Here is a 16,889-nt window from a genome sequence, read left to right as displayed (position 1 = left end):
TGTTTCACATAGGAGGTGTGGGGAATTTACTGCACCAGGAAGTCAGTCTTAAGAAACAGTGCCCCTAACATCTATGTACACCATTCTTCAAATAATGCACATAGAAGATAAACGTACCCATATGTACAGGTATAGATGTAGCTCTGTTTCCCTATCTATCTGTCTATCTATCTACCTATCTGTCTATCTATCTATCTAATAGAATTACTGTCCATGTTATGAATATCTACTTTTAATCAAGTTTCTTTTCTTATACTGCAGATAAATATTGCCATTTAAAATTACTTTCTCAAACTAGTTACTATTTCATCCACATTAGTTCATCTGCCACTTTCCTTTATAATTCACTCTTCCTGACTTTGTGCGAGTTTTACCATTTAAAAAGACTTTCCCTACTTTTTCTCCTCTTCACCTTTGTATTCATTACATTATTGAGGCTTCTCAAAAAACTTCCAGATTAAATGTACCTTACCATGATTATGCCTTTATTTTCTTTCTGTTTAGAATGTATGACCCATATAATTTATTACTTAGAATTATAGTATTTTAAATGTACTAATGCCAATCAAATGTGCTTATGTTGTTTAAAATATAGGTTTTAGGATTTTTGAAATCGAGGATCAACATTTCTGCTTTTTTCTATTAATTTTCTTTCTTCCCCCCTAATGCCTAGCCAACACCAAGAACACATTAAGGGCATTCAATAATTGCTTGTTAAATGAAAGAAAGAATGAATATTTGAGAATTGCCTAGAAAACTGTGAGAGTATCCTTTTGACCTAAAAACATTATAGTAGCATCTTCCAGGAATGCCAGAGTTAAGAATATAATTACTAATATCAACAAAAATTTATTTTATCTGGATAATGTTTTGTTTTCTGAGCAAAATCCTGATGTACTTTGAAAGTTAGGCCTGATGTTAACCTCAAGAGTATATGATAGATAGAGAACCAAGTTCATGGAACCAAGTTTGAACCCAGGAACCCACACTACCCATTCTTATGTCAGACCATCCTTTTTTATTTTTGAGTTCTTAACTCCCTTAGCTTTATCTCCCTTTTCTGTGAAATTAAGGATTTGAGTAGACAATCTTTAAGGCCCCTTCTAGTTCTAAACTCTTATACTTTATTAACCACAACTTGTTGCCTCAGTTGGCTCAGAGGTTCAGCTTAAACATCTACTGGGGACATTCTAGCTTTTAACACTGAGCAGAGGTTATACATAAAGGAAACGTGGGTAGGCGTGTTAACAAAAGCAAGCTGAGAACAACAGAAGGTAAGGGCAATTAAAACTCCCAGAATAATCACATGGTAGTTCGTTTCAGTTCAATTTCTTTTCTGTTGTATTTTGCTGGGAAATATGGCCGTTAATGAAACATAAAGACCAAGCTTTATTTTAATAGTTTTCCCCCTCTTTTCTCTCAAGTCTCTCTGTCTCTCTTTTATATACCATAGCTCAATCTAATATTCCACCCTCTTTTCTTCCCCTCTCTAAAAGGAGGCAAACTATACTGACAGAAGAAAAGATTAAAACTTTGCTAAGTGGAATGGTCAAAAAATTTACAATTACCTGGACATTTTAAGAAAGATGAAATTAGTTGTTGATACAGATGACATGAGTTACAGATAATTCATTTGTCCAATACCTAAGCCCTATATGGACATCCTGGATCTTGGCAGGTGAAAGAGGTGTTTATATCTCAGGAAGACATGAGAGTGTCTGGTGCCTAGGGATATTAATTTTCTTCCTCTGACAAATATTTTTTCAATAATGTTGTGAACTTTAGTTCAAATTATTTTCCTAACATTCATATACTCACTGAATTTTTTTGTTTTTATGCATATACTTCCAAAAAATACGAAAGTTGAATTGCTGAACAAAAGCAATGAGTTCTATTATACTTTTATATCAATGAGGGTCGAGTTAGGAGACAAAAAATACACTAGTAATTTAAACAAGGAATCTTTATTATAAAGAACCATTAACTTATACAAAGCCTTTAACTACTAAAAGAGGTATAAGGAACTCTATGGAGTCCAGAATTTGCAAGTGCAAATAAACACGTTATACTATTACTAAGTTGAAGGATACTGGACAGTGAAAGAAACTGAGGACTTAGGAGAGGTTCCTCCATCCAAGGCTGAGATTTCAAACTCTTTGCAGAAGGCATGGCTAGAGAGAGACAAGCAGTCTTCCAGTGGCAAAAAAGCTTTCTAGAGGATGCAGGCCAGTGCTGATTTACAGAAACGGTCTGCCATTGCCAGAGGAAGTTGGCAGATGTGAGCTAGTCTGTAGAAGTAAGTTACGTGTTGGTGAGACAGTTGCCTGAGGTCTCAGCTGGACCTTCTTTAGAAGCAACCACAAAAAGGATAGTCAGTTGCTTGATGATGGATGAAGTTCATCTGTAAAAGCAGCCAGCCAGGTAGGAAGAGCATGGCTTAAAAGTAAGAGCACAGCTCCTGTGAAAGACAGTGAGGCTAGAAACTGTCTATAAAGTCTCATGAAGTGAGAGCCACCAGGCCTCACCTCCTGCACTGGATGAAATATGGAGGCAGCACCCAACCTGAGGGAAGTGGCTTCTTGTCACTATCACCTCATTATTTCACTCCAGCGCTCGTTATTGAAACAAAAGCCCAACAATGTACCAGCTAGAGAAATAGAAATACGTACAGGGTCCACAAAACTGGGAAAAAGAAGGTTGGGTTTGGAGCGGAGAGACTATAAATGATAGCTGGCCCAATCTTTTATCACTGAACACCTTTCCTTAAAAAATTGAACTTATTATCCTTAGAGATTACCGGAGAGGGAATCTAGATCAGTGCTTTATTCTACCATTTACTTTGACATTTATTGTACCTTTTATGTTCCTCATTTAAAGTAATCTGGGGGCATGCTAGCATCATTTCAATACCAAAACATATGATGACAGTCTATTAGGTTGAAAGAAGAAACCTGTGTTTACTTGATTTCAACCAAATATTTTAATAAAATGCTTATTTTGGCAGGTTCAGTTACCTCCTAACCAATAAAATCTGTGCACGTATGCCTTTCTAAATTTCTTCCCAAATATATATGTTTATATTAGTGGGGACATGGGATTAGAAATAGAAAAAACATATATACATATACATATACATATAGAACATATATACATATATACATATAATGAAAAATCATTCCCAAATGTGATTTTAGCCTATATTTTGGCTTATTCTCAAGAGATTAAAATTAAAGACATTACTGATTATAGAATTTCAGATATTGTTCATTGCATGTATTCACTTAATAGAAGATTTATCAGTGTCCAGAGACACTTGTTCACTCACTAATATTTCATAACTGGATAGTGACAGATTGGTCTAGAACTAAAGACTCATGCTTTAAATCTCAGTTCTTTCTTCATATTGTGTGCATTAGAAAGAGCTAATAATATGTGCACAGTTTACCATACCATCCTTTCAGAATCAAATAACACAGCCTCTCACCAGCAGGGATACAGTGACATAATAAAATATTACTTAAAGCCCCATGTTATGTACATTTTACTTCACATAAAATAGTTTATTTTAATCTAAGTAATATAAAATCTCTAGCTCAGATTTCTTTAAAAATTAGCAGAACATGTAACCTGATGAAGAGACATTTAAAGGGGACTTATAATATGTCAGGCCTCTCTTCTAAAATTTAAGCCACCTCATTTTTCCTTTTTTTTTAAACTTTCTTTGCTAAATATAGGTTATTTGATCTTATTTTCACATTCCCTTGAGATCTTAAGAAAATAATTTTTCCTTTTCTTTGGTTGATGAAGAAATGGCAGGAGAAAATTAAGACTGATAGCACAATACATCAGAGGCTCAAGAAATTACCTACCTGAGATCTCTCTGCACAGCCGTGTGACAAATGCCACTCACCTCCCTTGCCTCCTTTAAAATGTTTCTTTGTTTGATATAAATGATATAGTAGTCACTATGTAAGGACAGACTATGACCAGAAGTCAACTGCATTAATGTAGCAGACACTTTATTTCTAGGATATATAATTTACCTCTTCTAAAGAAAAAAAAAAATCGCCATATTCTGGCATACTTTAATCTGTCAGATTTCTGGGTCAGATGACTTTCTTAAAGTGGATAGGAACAATTTATTCATAGGAAGCCAATGTACTGGACTTTAAGGTAGAGTGATCCATTCATATTTTTAAAAGTTTTAAAGTTACATTCAGATAGGAAAATGGCCAGTGTAGAGTATAGGAAAGACATTTCAGGTACGAATGTTAGAAAAAATTTTCTTCAGAGAATGTTATACCTTCTCTCAAGAATAAGCATACTTAAATATGAATCAAATATATAAACCAACTTCAGAGAAACATTATAAGATCATTTTCTATTCCCTACCAGGGCAACACTTCCAGGCACTGTAAGTGATGTCAAGATCATATAGCATCAATAATCACACTCTTTGGTTAATGTGAATTGGAGACTTTGAAGCTGAGGAAATTAAATAGGGTGTATTGATTTCGTATTTTTGACCCTATATTCCCCAGAATTTAGAGGAAGAATGGAGCCCATAACTTTTATTTGGTGCTATTTTTGGTCATTATTTTATACACACACACACACACACACACATATATATGCACACACACACACATATATATGTGTATATACAACCATAATATTCCAGGAATTGTGCCAATACCACAGACATTTATATAGAGAACGGTTCTTGCGTTAATACAATTGCCTATGAAAGGATCTTTAGGAAATGCTAGCTATAGGCAAAATACCATTTTTCCCCTTCTAATCCAAACAGGGTATTGGAACCTTCATATTCGAAGCATCGACACTTACCTAGATGCCGACTCATTAGAAGTCATTCTTAGGTCTGTCAAAGGTGTCATAGCATCTTACTCAAGAAGTATTTTTTGATCACTCATAGTGTAACCTTAAACACTTCAACAGAAAGTTACAGAAATAAAGCCAGTAAGTTTGATTCATTTAATGCAGAATGCATTTAATGAAGCATTGTGATCATAAACAAACTCTAGCTATTCTCTACCTCTTCAAGTGGATGAAAAATAATACAACTTTCACCCAATATGTGCCAAACAAAAGGTGCAATGAAAACTGGCATTGAAGTATATGAGCTTTCTGACAACAGTATTAGTCACATCTTACACACTGACCTTTGTGGTGGTAGGGATATTCAGTAAGCTGTTACAAGGAGTTGGCATTTTCAGATGTAATGAATCTCTTTAATGCCTGCCACCTGCTTAACAGGAATACCATCTCTTGACTGATGAGTTTCCAGTGATGTAAAAATCCACTCAACTGCTTCACGGATTTTGCCACTATTCAGAAGACACAGTGGCTATCTCAAAGAGTTAATAATGATATTATTTGCAGCCCCAAGACACAATTATCTGTAAGAAGACAATGGAAAGAAGTGATGATTGACTAAGTTAAACTCTTTAGGTATAAGTGCCAATGGAACATGGCTATTATTCAGAACAAGTGCTTCATATGAATAAAACTTCATTCTCAGGGGGGGCTCCAAAAGTTCAGAGGCTAGCATGTTTAAATTAGGCTCTCTCTCAGTTGAATGTCAGCTCCTAATCCTGTTTTTGATTGAAAGGTATATGGCTTTCAGCATTTATCTTTATTCTGATTTATCTTAATATACTCAAATTCTTGAATTTAATGAAATGGATTAATGGTGGACAGTTGTGCTCTTCATTCCTCCTCTGGCTTATCTGAGCAACTATCCACAGTTTTCATTAAAACTTTTCTAAGTTGGAACTTAGGTTATAATATCTGACTGTATTATCTAACATACTTCAATAGTAAAATGTGCTGTTTGTTAATTCATGTCCTTCTTTTGTATCAGTGCTTTAGCACAGTATGGAATTAATGAAACCTCAATGTGATACATCCTTTCTCTCACCATAATAAGTTGCTCTAGCACATACTCACGGCATGAGAGATTGTAAAGTGATTTATTTTTTAAATTCTTTACAATCACTCTTGGAAACCCAAAGATTAGGCATGTATGCACATGTATTTGTAGATAACTATAGCTCGGAAGTAAAATTTGAAAGAAAAATACTACAGGTTCATTATATACAAAAAAGAATGATTGCCAAATCAGAACGTGGTTTTTTAACATATTTTAAATTTATCACCATGTGTAGCACTCAAGCTTTGTTCATTTCTCCCAACACTACAAAATAAATAACAGTATAGATATATTTTTAGATGGGGGTCTAGGAAGGATAATTAAAATGCAAAATTTACAATTTATTTATGATGAGAACAATCCACAGATCTTTATATACATCATAACTTTTCATGTTATTTTAACTATTCATGGTTCATGTTACTTTGATCTATTATTAATTTAACAAAAAAAATCTTAAGGCTTGAAGAGACCTTAAGGATTTTCATAGGGGCTAACAAGTATATTTCCTAGATGAGGACTTTGTGGTTAATAGACGCTACACAGCTTGTCTACAACAAAAGGAAAGCAGCATGTGCAGGCCAAAGACTAGAACCCAGACCTTCAAACTTTCCACTATTTCTTTTCCTCTGCATTACACCCTTTTCTGTGGAATGGTATGGAAGAGATATTATGTTATTCTTTAGTCACTATGCTAAAGACTGAATATTTATGCCCCCTCCCCACTGCCCAAATTCATATGTTGAAACCTGATACCCAATGTGATGGTATTTACAGATGGGACCTTTGATTAGGTCATGAGATCCCATGTCAAAATACCATCACATTGAATGAGATCAAAAGACACTCTGAAGAGACTCTTACAAAAGAGATTCCAGAGAGTTCCCTCTCCCCTGTTACCATGTGAGGACACAATGAAAAGACTGTGTATGAACCAAGAAGCTGGCTCTCACCAGGCATATCTGCTAGTACTTTGATCTTGGACTTGCCAGTCTCCAGAAGTATAAGAAATAAATTTATTTTGTTTACAAGTTACCCAGTCTATGATATTTTTGTTAGAGCAGCTGAAACAGACTAGAAATACACTATCAGACATTTAATTTTCATTTTGTTTATCTTGTTCTGTCCCATAAACCTAATATTTTGCTATTTACTGTGTACATATACAAACCTAACAAATGCTCTTAACTATTCCTCTCCTGATAAATGTGTTGCCTGTGGGTTTGCATTCAGTAAGTCAAAGGAATAAGTTGTGTATCAAGTAGTAATATTACCCTGGTCCCAACTTAATTCTGAGTCACAAAACCTTAACAGGAGATATAATAGGAAAATATGTTTTGTCACTATTGAAAATGTGTGTGATTTTTAGATTTTAAAATAGTATATATCTTTAAAAATATATCTTATGCTAAAGAAATTGCAGAAACTTAAAAACATAAATATGCTTAAAATGAAAAGAAGAATTATAGGGTGATGGTCCTGGGGCGCAGATGGAGGGAGCCACCGTTCGGCTGCTGTGTGGCAGCGCACTGCTAAGAAGAAACTTCCCAATTTGCCTGTCAATTTGCCTGTCTTCCCAATTTGCCTGGAAATATCCTCCTCATGTCTTAAAATCTTCCCAGCTTTGAGAAGCTGGACTCAAAGCAACAAATAATGGCCTATGCTATGCCCCTCTGCAAACATTTACAGATGAGGAGAGGATGATAAAGAGCATGGTTAAAAAATTTGCCCAGGAACAAATTACTCCTTTGGTTTCAAACATGGATGGAAATTCAAAAATGGAAAAATCAGTAATACGAGGATTATTTCAACAAGGGTTGATGGGTATTGAAATTGACACAAAATATGCAGGAACAGGAGCTTCATTTTTTTCCTCTGTCCTAGTGATAGAGGAATTAGCCAAAGTTGATGCGTCTGTGGCTCTGGTATGTGACATCCAGAACACAGTAATTAGGAAAATACAGAACAGAAGAACAGAAGGCTATCTATTTGCCCAAGCTAGCTACGGAACAAATGGGAAGTTTCTGCCTTTCAGAGGCTGGAGCAGGTAGCAATTCATTTGCTTTGAAGACCAAAGCTGATAAAAAGGGAAATTATTATGTCATCAACAGGTCAAAGATGTGGATTAGCAACGCCAAGGATGCCAAGCTCTCCATGGTGATGGCAAATGTAGACCTTACTCTTGGGTATAAAGGAATTACCTGCTTCTTGGTAGATTGTGATACTGAGGGCCTTCATATAGGGAAACCAGAGAACAAAATGGGAAGCAGAGCTTCTTTTACCTGCCCATTAACGTTTGAAAATATCAAGGTTCCAGAAGCCAATATCCTGGGAAATATTGGACATGGCTATAAGTAAGCCATTGGGGGTCTTAATGAAAATAGAATAGGAATTGTTGCACAGATGCTGGGACTGGCTCAAGGATGTTTTGACTACACTATTCCATATATTAAAGAAAGGGAACAATTTGGCAAAAGAATATTTGATTTTCAGGGACGCCAACACCAAGTGGCTCACATGGCCACCCAGCTAGAAGCTGCAAGATTACTCACATACAACGCTGCAAGGCTTTTAGAAGCTGGAAGGCCATTCATTAAAGAATCATCTATGGCCAAGTACTATGCATCAGAGATTGCGGGCCTAATAACTGGCAAATGTATCGAGTGGATGGGAGGAGTAGGCTACACCAAAAATTACCCTGTGGAAAAACACTTCCAAGATGTGAAGATTGGTACAATATATGAAGGAACTTCAAATATCCAGCTGAACACCATCCCAAAGCGCATCGATTCAGAATACTGACAGCCACGGGAGTGGGACCCCTCCCTGGTGTCACTGGTGTAAAATTTTAAACTATTGTGCCTTGTTGGGGGCTGTGTTGAATGATTTTATTTAGGCCCTTCACCTTGGATCTGGAGGTAGACCTATCCTGTTTCCTCTTTCCAATCTGCTTAACATAGATGCAAAAAATCATTTTTAAAATTTGGAAAGAAATGCATCCATATTTTCTCCAAAACTATTTTTAAAACTCTATATGCATTATCATTCTAGCTTCAGGGTATACAGAATTTCACTCTATTAGAATTTGGAAAAATAAAGACAATATAAATATTTCTTACAGACATGGCTATTTTATATTCTTGTCATTGTGCATCAGTCAGAGAGATGTTTGTGCTAGTTGGCAATTCTATAGAAGAAATAGATTCAATTCTAAGTTGCTAAACTAGGTGAAACTGATAAAAATTTATTTAGAAAAATCTAAAAGTTTTAGTTCCGAATATCTGAAAATGAGTGGATTATATAATCGAAGAAAACATTTCAACAAAGGAAAGCAATATAATTTGTTACTATAATTTACCAGTATGAAAAGTGCATTTCATTATGGTTTCAGTAGATCATTTTAAAAACAAGTCTCTGCATTGTTTTTCAAGAATGAAGTTTAAATAATTTGGTTTAATAATTAGAATATACTCAATATTATAATATTCATTTTATCTATGATACAGTATTTTTCCATCTTTAAATTGAATATTGTTTTCTCAAACTTAGTTATTGAGCTTTATCATGAATAGTAATTCAGAAATTATATTTTGGTTCAGTGATTCTCAAGAGGGGATGTCTTTTCCCCATAAAGGAGTGTATTAAAATCTTGTAAGGAATGAGGGATAGAAGGGAGCTGTAGAGTTCGAAAAGCATATTTGGTAATATATAAAATGACGTTTCTGGGAAGGCAAAAATAAATCTGTTGTTTTACAGTCAAATTATGGAAAGGCAAAGGTCAGCAAATATACAGCTGGCGATGCCATTTCTTCAGTATCAGGGATTCTCAATCAGGAGAAGAGACTTTGTAGGGTACAAATCCTCAGTCCCCTCAGGAGGGAGGAGGACAGTGAAGGGTGTTTTATACTTTCTGGAAGGGGGCACGGGTTAGAGATGTTGGAAAATGTTTCAAGGCTCATACAGTTGCTTAAAGTAATCACTGCTGTCAAAAGGGAAACACTTTAGTACTTTAATGAAAGGATAATGTTTATTAAGAAAACTTGACATCTTCAAAGTGATTTTGCTTTGCACATTCCTGTTCATCGAATTGGATTAATTTCTATAATGGATACCATAGTGAAATATTCAGAATTGTGTAAATACAATTGAGATAGGAATTACATTAAAATATTAGGAAGAAATACGGACAAATTTATTCCTTAGATTAAAAGAGATAAAGTCTACTTGTTTTTCAGATAGGGAGCTGATGGAAGCCAGTCATTCAGTGTTTTAGAACAAAAAGACAGTAATCTGATAAGGAAAGTAGGGGATGGAGGAAATGCCCTAAAGGGGGGCTTGGACATCTTTAATTTCTGTGATTATGTAAGAGAGGTGGACTTTTCAGATAATGGAATAGAAGCCAACATTAGTAAAAAGAATCCCAGCTTCCCCCTGTAGAGTTACAAACACGTGAAACTACAGTAAGCCTCCTTCAGATTAGCAGCATGAGAGAGGCTCCCGTGTACATCTAGACCTTGAATTTATAGTTCATATTGATACAGTTCTAATTGTGTGTATATTTTTTGTGCAGGTTCACAAGTAACAGTTGAAAATTATGTCCTGTAGTTAATATCTGTACCTGCCTTCTTCTATTAGTGAATTGTGTTATTGTACCATTTACCAAAGAGGATGTTGTGGGTTTCCCCCATAGTTCTTCTATTATAGCTTTTCTTAATAACCATGACTTTGGGGGTCTTGAGTTTGTGTCTAGTGGAGGACAAACTTGTTTACCTCCTGAAGCTTGTCATTACTGTTTGTTAATTTTTGAGGATAGGGCTGTCATGGGGCTCAGAAGGAAGAGACTTGAACACAAGCAACAAGTCGTATTTGTGTGGTAGAGCTGGACTCATCCCAACTGCCAAGTTAGTATTGTTAGACATTTCACTTTACAACACAAAAATGAATGGGTGTCAAAGATTTTAGAATTATGGAAAGCTAAATCTATAAAGAGTTTAGAGAACCATCCAGCCAGCTCTCTCATTTTAAGAGTGAATGATTCATATAGTCCAGAATACTTGCCCAAGGTCATCCATCCAGGGCCAAAGATAAGACAAGGATCCAAATGTACTAGCTCCCAATTCAGTGCTCTTCCTACTGTTTACTACTGTCTCTGTTCAACAAATTTTGGATTTCCTCCTTGTTATGTCTCAATACACTTATTGATTTATTTTAAGTTTAACTGATAAAGAATTAACACTTCAGAAGTGTTAAGATTGATCAGTGTCATTACTTACATATATTAATCACCTGCCAAACACACTGGCTCTGCTAGGATGTAGCTGGTATGTCAAATGTAAAGATTATTGTGTGTGATCGCTTCGTTTTCTGATTATGATGTGTTTTAGTAAATGCACTAGTTATATCTTTGCTGATGTATTTTTGCTGATCTTTCATAAAGTGAAACTTTTGTTGTAATGGTACATATCAGATTGTAATCAGTGTTACAAAATCAGTATTCTATGGAGAATGAAAAAATAAAGCATTAACTGGAAAAAAAAAAAGAATTATAGAGCACTCCTGCTGCAGTATTTTATGACATATTTTGGAAAACCAGAAGCAGAGTCAGAATCAACTTTGAAGACTAAGAGAGAGAAAGTTTAGATTTTCAGAAGAACATATAGCCTACATCCTCCAATCCCCTCATTTTAATGCTAAAAATTAGGAAATGATCCTGATCCTAAATTGCTTATGGTCATGATGCTGGACCCTGACATACATGCCAATCTTCCAAGAGTCAACAAAGTCAATAAAACTTAAAGTGTTAAAAGTGTTCAAATATTTTAGACTTGGTCTGACATTGGTATACTTATTTTGAATTTTGCTTTGATAAATTCATATTAAGTTTAAAGGACAATTATTATTTAGTTAAGTGGTACAAAAGAAATCAATAATGATTAGTTTTTAAAAAGAAGGATGAAAAACTGTTCTTTTGTTATTACATCTGAAATATATGGCAAATACGTAAGTCTGGTACTTTAATAATTTTCTACACTGATGTGAATTTCTTTACTTTCAATAGCACTTTACTACATCATCTTTAAAATGAACATAAAATAGAGAGCAAGTTTTACAGGAGATCACAACATATTCCCATGAGACTCCAAATCCACATAGGCTACTGAAACACCTAAAACAAGTACTAAGAAAATAGAGAAAATTAAAAGGCACTCCACAAGTAGGTGATGCTCTTGAACCAAATTGAAGCCCTCTGGGAGGCCTATACTAAAAATTAAATATTAAGCAATAATTTAAAATGAAGTTTGGCTTCATTTGATTCTGACGTATTATTTCAAGTTTATTCCTCTTTTTCTAAATTGAATGTTCTTGATTCTATCATTACAACTAATTCAATTAGTAAACCTAAAATCAGATAGTAAAGAGATACATGTAAGGGATGTTAAGTAGAAAAAAAAAATTGGTTGAATGGTTCATGGAAAAGCAGTATTAGTTGAAAGCCTTTTATTCTATGATGAAATTTGGTGGGCTTAAAATTAATCCTAGCAGAAATCTGTTTCCTACAGAGATCTCCTCAGAACCATATACCCAGTATATAAATCCTCAAGAGCAACATCTAATAATTCAATTTAAAAAAAACAAAAAATAGAACAAAACAAATCACAACACTGTAATATCTACTTTCAATCCAGCCATTATGGCCAAAAGAGGATGGGCCAGTTTTCCATCCTAAAATCAGCAAAACAGAAGGAAAGAAATATGAGTGTGTCTGTGTGTGAGTGTGTGGTACAAACTTTGCACTGCAAAGATTGAAAGTTAAGCAACTCTAAACATAATTAAGAATTATATCTGCTATGATTCAAGTCATTTACACACCAAAGGATATTCAGAAATCAATATTGGCAGTGCACAGACTTGAAACACATGAACAGACATGAGAAAAGAAGGAGCAAAACACCAACATTATCCCAAACAGTCCGCAGTAACCTCTGTCTAGGAGGAGTAAAAAAGAGACTGATAATCAACACTAAAAAACAATTGTAGTTATAATGGCTATATATGTAACAATTTGATTAAATGTAGATCTATATTATTTTTTATGAATGTACAGCAAATTTTGAATTGTGTTGATTCAGAGGTCCTTTAATTTATTTTGGTATACTTTTCCATGATGTAAATATTTATAATAATCCAAATATTTAATTCTACACTTACCATATGAGTGAATAGATAGATATTTATTTATATGATTTAGGTTTACCTTTCCTATCAAAAAGTAATCATCTTAAGGGAAAAAACTCTCCTATTCATCTTGTTTTAGTACTTCGTAAAATGTCTGACATATATAGTATGTGTTAAGTGAATGTGAAATATTAATGGAATCCATTATATAATACAAGATTGTATAACATACTTATACCCATTTTATATAAATCATTACCTAATATGGAATCTGTTCTTTTCACCTAATCAATTTTTTCATAAATAAAAAGAAGTAAGCATCATCTTTTTTGCAGGTTGTTGCCTGTACATTATCTATCCATTTAAAGCATTGCATTTACTCGCTTAATCAGGCCATCCTCTGCACTAATAATCATAATAATCATTGTTGCATATTTATCATATTTTGATTTTTCACACTGGTTTTAACAACTTCTAGTAAATCAATTCTAAATATCCCTTCTTTGGGAAAAAACATCCTTTAGTGTGCTACATTAAGTGTTGGTACATTCACTTTCAAAATCTTGGCATTTTAATAATGTTTTAAATACAACATCAGCATAGCAAACTTCCTAGCAAGAACAAATACTGCTATTTCTACAAAGCAATTAAAATCAGTACTCAAAAACGTGTTGCTGGGCTTCCCTGGTGGCGCAGTGGTTGAGAGTCTGCCTGCTAATGCAGGGGACACGGGTTCGAGCCCTGGTCTGGGAAGATCCCACATGCCACGGAGCAGCTGGGCCCGTGAGCCACAACTACTGAGCCTCCGCGTCTGGAGCCTGTGCCCCGCAACCGGAGGGGCCGCGATAGTGAAAGGCCCGCGCACCGCGATGAAGAGCGGTCCCTGCACCGCGATGAAGAGTGGCCCCCACTTGCCGCAACTAGAGAAAGCCCTCGCACGAACCGAAGACCCAGCACAGCCAAAAATAAATAAATAAATAAATAAAGTAGCTATAAAATTAAAAAAAAACAAAACAAAACGTGTTGCCACAAATATTTCTTTCACAGAATAAAAAAATAAATTATATTTTTGAAAGAAGCATTTAGAAAATTCTTTCTGTCCAAATTTGAACTTACATTTTAGTAATGCCCTAATTAGATACAGTTGCCTAATGTTACGTTTAGACTGCTTCTTCAACTCTTCCTGCTACATTTCAAATTTTGAGCACACACCTGAGTTAAAAGCTCTGTCATAGTCATCTTTGCTTCTACTTTCAACAGTTCTGTAAAATAATTTAGCTTTTTGTCAATATGGTTATTAAATCAGGGTCATACTAAAGGCTGATCTAGCCCCAGGAAACACTCGAATGTACTAGATTCAAAGCTGTGTAATTCATGTGTCCTCGTGGAATTTTTAATTGATAAGAAAAAAATCCAGTCTCAGGTATTAGTTTCAATATTATTTAATATATTTACATATCACGTTAGCATTAACTGTCAACTGGGGTCATATATAATTTGATATGAATTATTACTATATTAAATACCATGTAACAAATGATTAAAGATAGGTTTTTGATAATCATTGCTTATAGGCTGCCTTTCTTAAAATAATTTATCCTCCCTGAGAAATTGTTGAAATCAAAAGTATGTACTAAACATGATACACTGTATGATTAAATCTTTACATTAATCTATGTCTGAAAGTTAATAAAATAAAACTCTAGAGAAATAATAAGATTGCTTTCATTAAAAGTAGAGACTTCAGCCATTGCCACTGAAGCCAGTAATCTGTCATACTGCAAATAAGAGGAGCACAATTAGCCGCAGAGGAGTCCTATAGGCTTTATGCAGAGTGTGCTTTGTTCAATGACAGAAAGGAAAAACTACAGCTTCTCCTAGACAGACGTTCCATATTCATTCCTATAGGCCATGCCAATTGAGAAAAACATTTATGACCTTTCCCACTCTTAATTCTGCCTTTCCATCTCTGGAACCTACTTTATTCGGTGTATATATCACATATAAATTATAAATAGCCTATGAACACAATCATTCACTAGTGTTTTTTTTTTTAATTACTATTTTTGTCATGACCTGGGTCTCTAAGAAAACGTCATTGCTTGACAACTAAAGTTTAACTGTTTAAACGCCACTTCTTAAATGTAAACATTTTAAGGGAAATATTTTTAAATTATTAGATTTCTCTGGTTCATTTTTTTTTTTTTTTGGATTCTGTGTTCATTTTAATTTTTTTTAACGTTTTTATTGGAGTATAATTGCTTTACAATTATGCTTTACAATGGTGTGTTAGTTTCTGCTTTATAACAAAGTGAATAAGCTATACATATACATATATCCCCATATCTCCTCCCTCTTGCATCTCTCTCCCACCCTCCCTATCCCACCCCTCTAGGTGGTCACAAAGCACCGAGCTGATCTCCCTGTGCCATGCAGCTGCTTCCCACTAGCTATCTATTTTACATTTGGTAGTGTATATATGTCCGTGCCACTCTCTCACTTCGTCCCAGCTTACCCTTCCCCCTCCCCGTGTCCTCAAGTCCATTCTCTATGTCTGTGTCTTTATTCCTGTTCTGCCTCTAGGTTCTTCAGACCCTTTTTTTTCTTTTTGTTTTAGATTCCATATATATGTGTTAGCATACGGTATTTGTTTTTCTCTTTCTGACTTCCTTCATTCTGTATGACAGACTCTAGGTCCATCCACCTCACTACAAATAACTCAATTTCGTTTCTTTTTATGGCTGAGTAATATTCCATTGTATACATGTGCCACATCTTCTTTATCCATTCATCTGTCAATGGACACTTAGGTTGCTTCCATGTCCTGGCTATTGTAAATAGAGCTGCAATGAACATTTTGGTACATGACTCTTTTTGAATTATGGTTTTCTCAGGGTATATGCCCAGTAGTGGGATTGCTGGGTCATATGGTAGTTCTATTTTTAGTTTTTAAAGGAACCTCCATGCTGTTCTCCATAGTGGCTGTAAATTGATACAATTTAAATTGATACAATTTACTTTCCCACCAACAGTGCAAGAGGGTTCCCTTTTCTCCACACCCTGTCCAGCATTTATTGTTTATAGATTTTTTGATGATGGCTATTCTGACTGGTGTGAGATGATACCTCATTGTAGTTTTGATTTGCATTTCTCTAATGATTAGTGATGTTGAGCATCCTTTCATGTGTTTGTTGGCAATCTGTATATCTTCTTTGGAGAAATGTCTATTTAGGTATTCTGGCCATTTTTGGATTGGGTTGTTTGTTTTTTGATATTGAGCTGCATGAGCTGCTTGTAAGTTTTGGAGATTAATCCTTTGCCAGTTGCTTCGTTTGCAAATATTTTCTCCCATTCTGAGGATTGTCTATTCATCTTGTTTGTGGTTTCTTTTGCTGTGCAAAAGCTTTTAAGTTTCATTAGGTCCCATTTGGTTATTTTTGTTCTTTTTTCCATTTCTCTAGGAGGTGGGTCAAAAAGGATCTTGCTGTGATTTATGTCATAGAGTGTTTTGCCTAAGTTTTCCTCTAAGGGTTTTATAGTGTCTGGCCTTACATTTAGGTCTTTAATCCATTTGGAGTTTATTTTTGTGTATGACGTTAGGGAGAGTTCTAATTTCATTCTTTTACATGTAACTGTCCAGTTTTCCCAGCACCACTTATTGAAGAGGCTGTCTTTTCTCCATTGTATACTCTTGCCTCCTTTATCAAAAATAAGGTGACCATATGTGCATGGGTTTATCTCTGGGCTTTCTATCCTGTTC

At 34.8% G+C, this 16,889-nt stretch overlaps 1 pseudogene; it reads left to right on the top strand.

Moving 5' to 3' along the window:
• The first annotated feature begins 7,443 nt into the window (after positions 1-7,443).
• On the top strand, positions 7,444-8,755 carry LOC137763792 (short/branched chain specific acyl-CoA dehydrogenase, mitochondrial pseudogene; annotated as a pseudogene).
• The last annotated feature ends 8,134 nt before the right edge of the window (positions 8,756-16,889 follow it).

This window comes from Eschrichtius robustus, chromosome 4 (genome assembly GCF_028021215.1).
Source record: "Eschrichtius robustus isolate mEscRob2 chromosome 4, mEscRob2.pri, whole genome shotgun sequence".
NCBI classification, from domain to species: domain Eukaryota; kingdom Metazoa; phylum Chordata; class Mammalia; order Artiodactyla; family Eschrichtiidae; genus Eschrichtius; species Eschrichtius robustus.
Note: the sequence above shows the minus strand (reverse complement) of the source record. Positions and strands in the feature narration are given on the sequence as shown.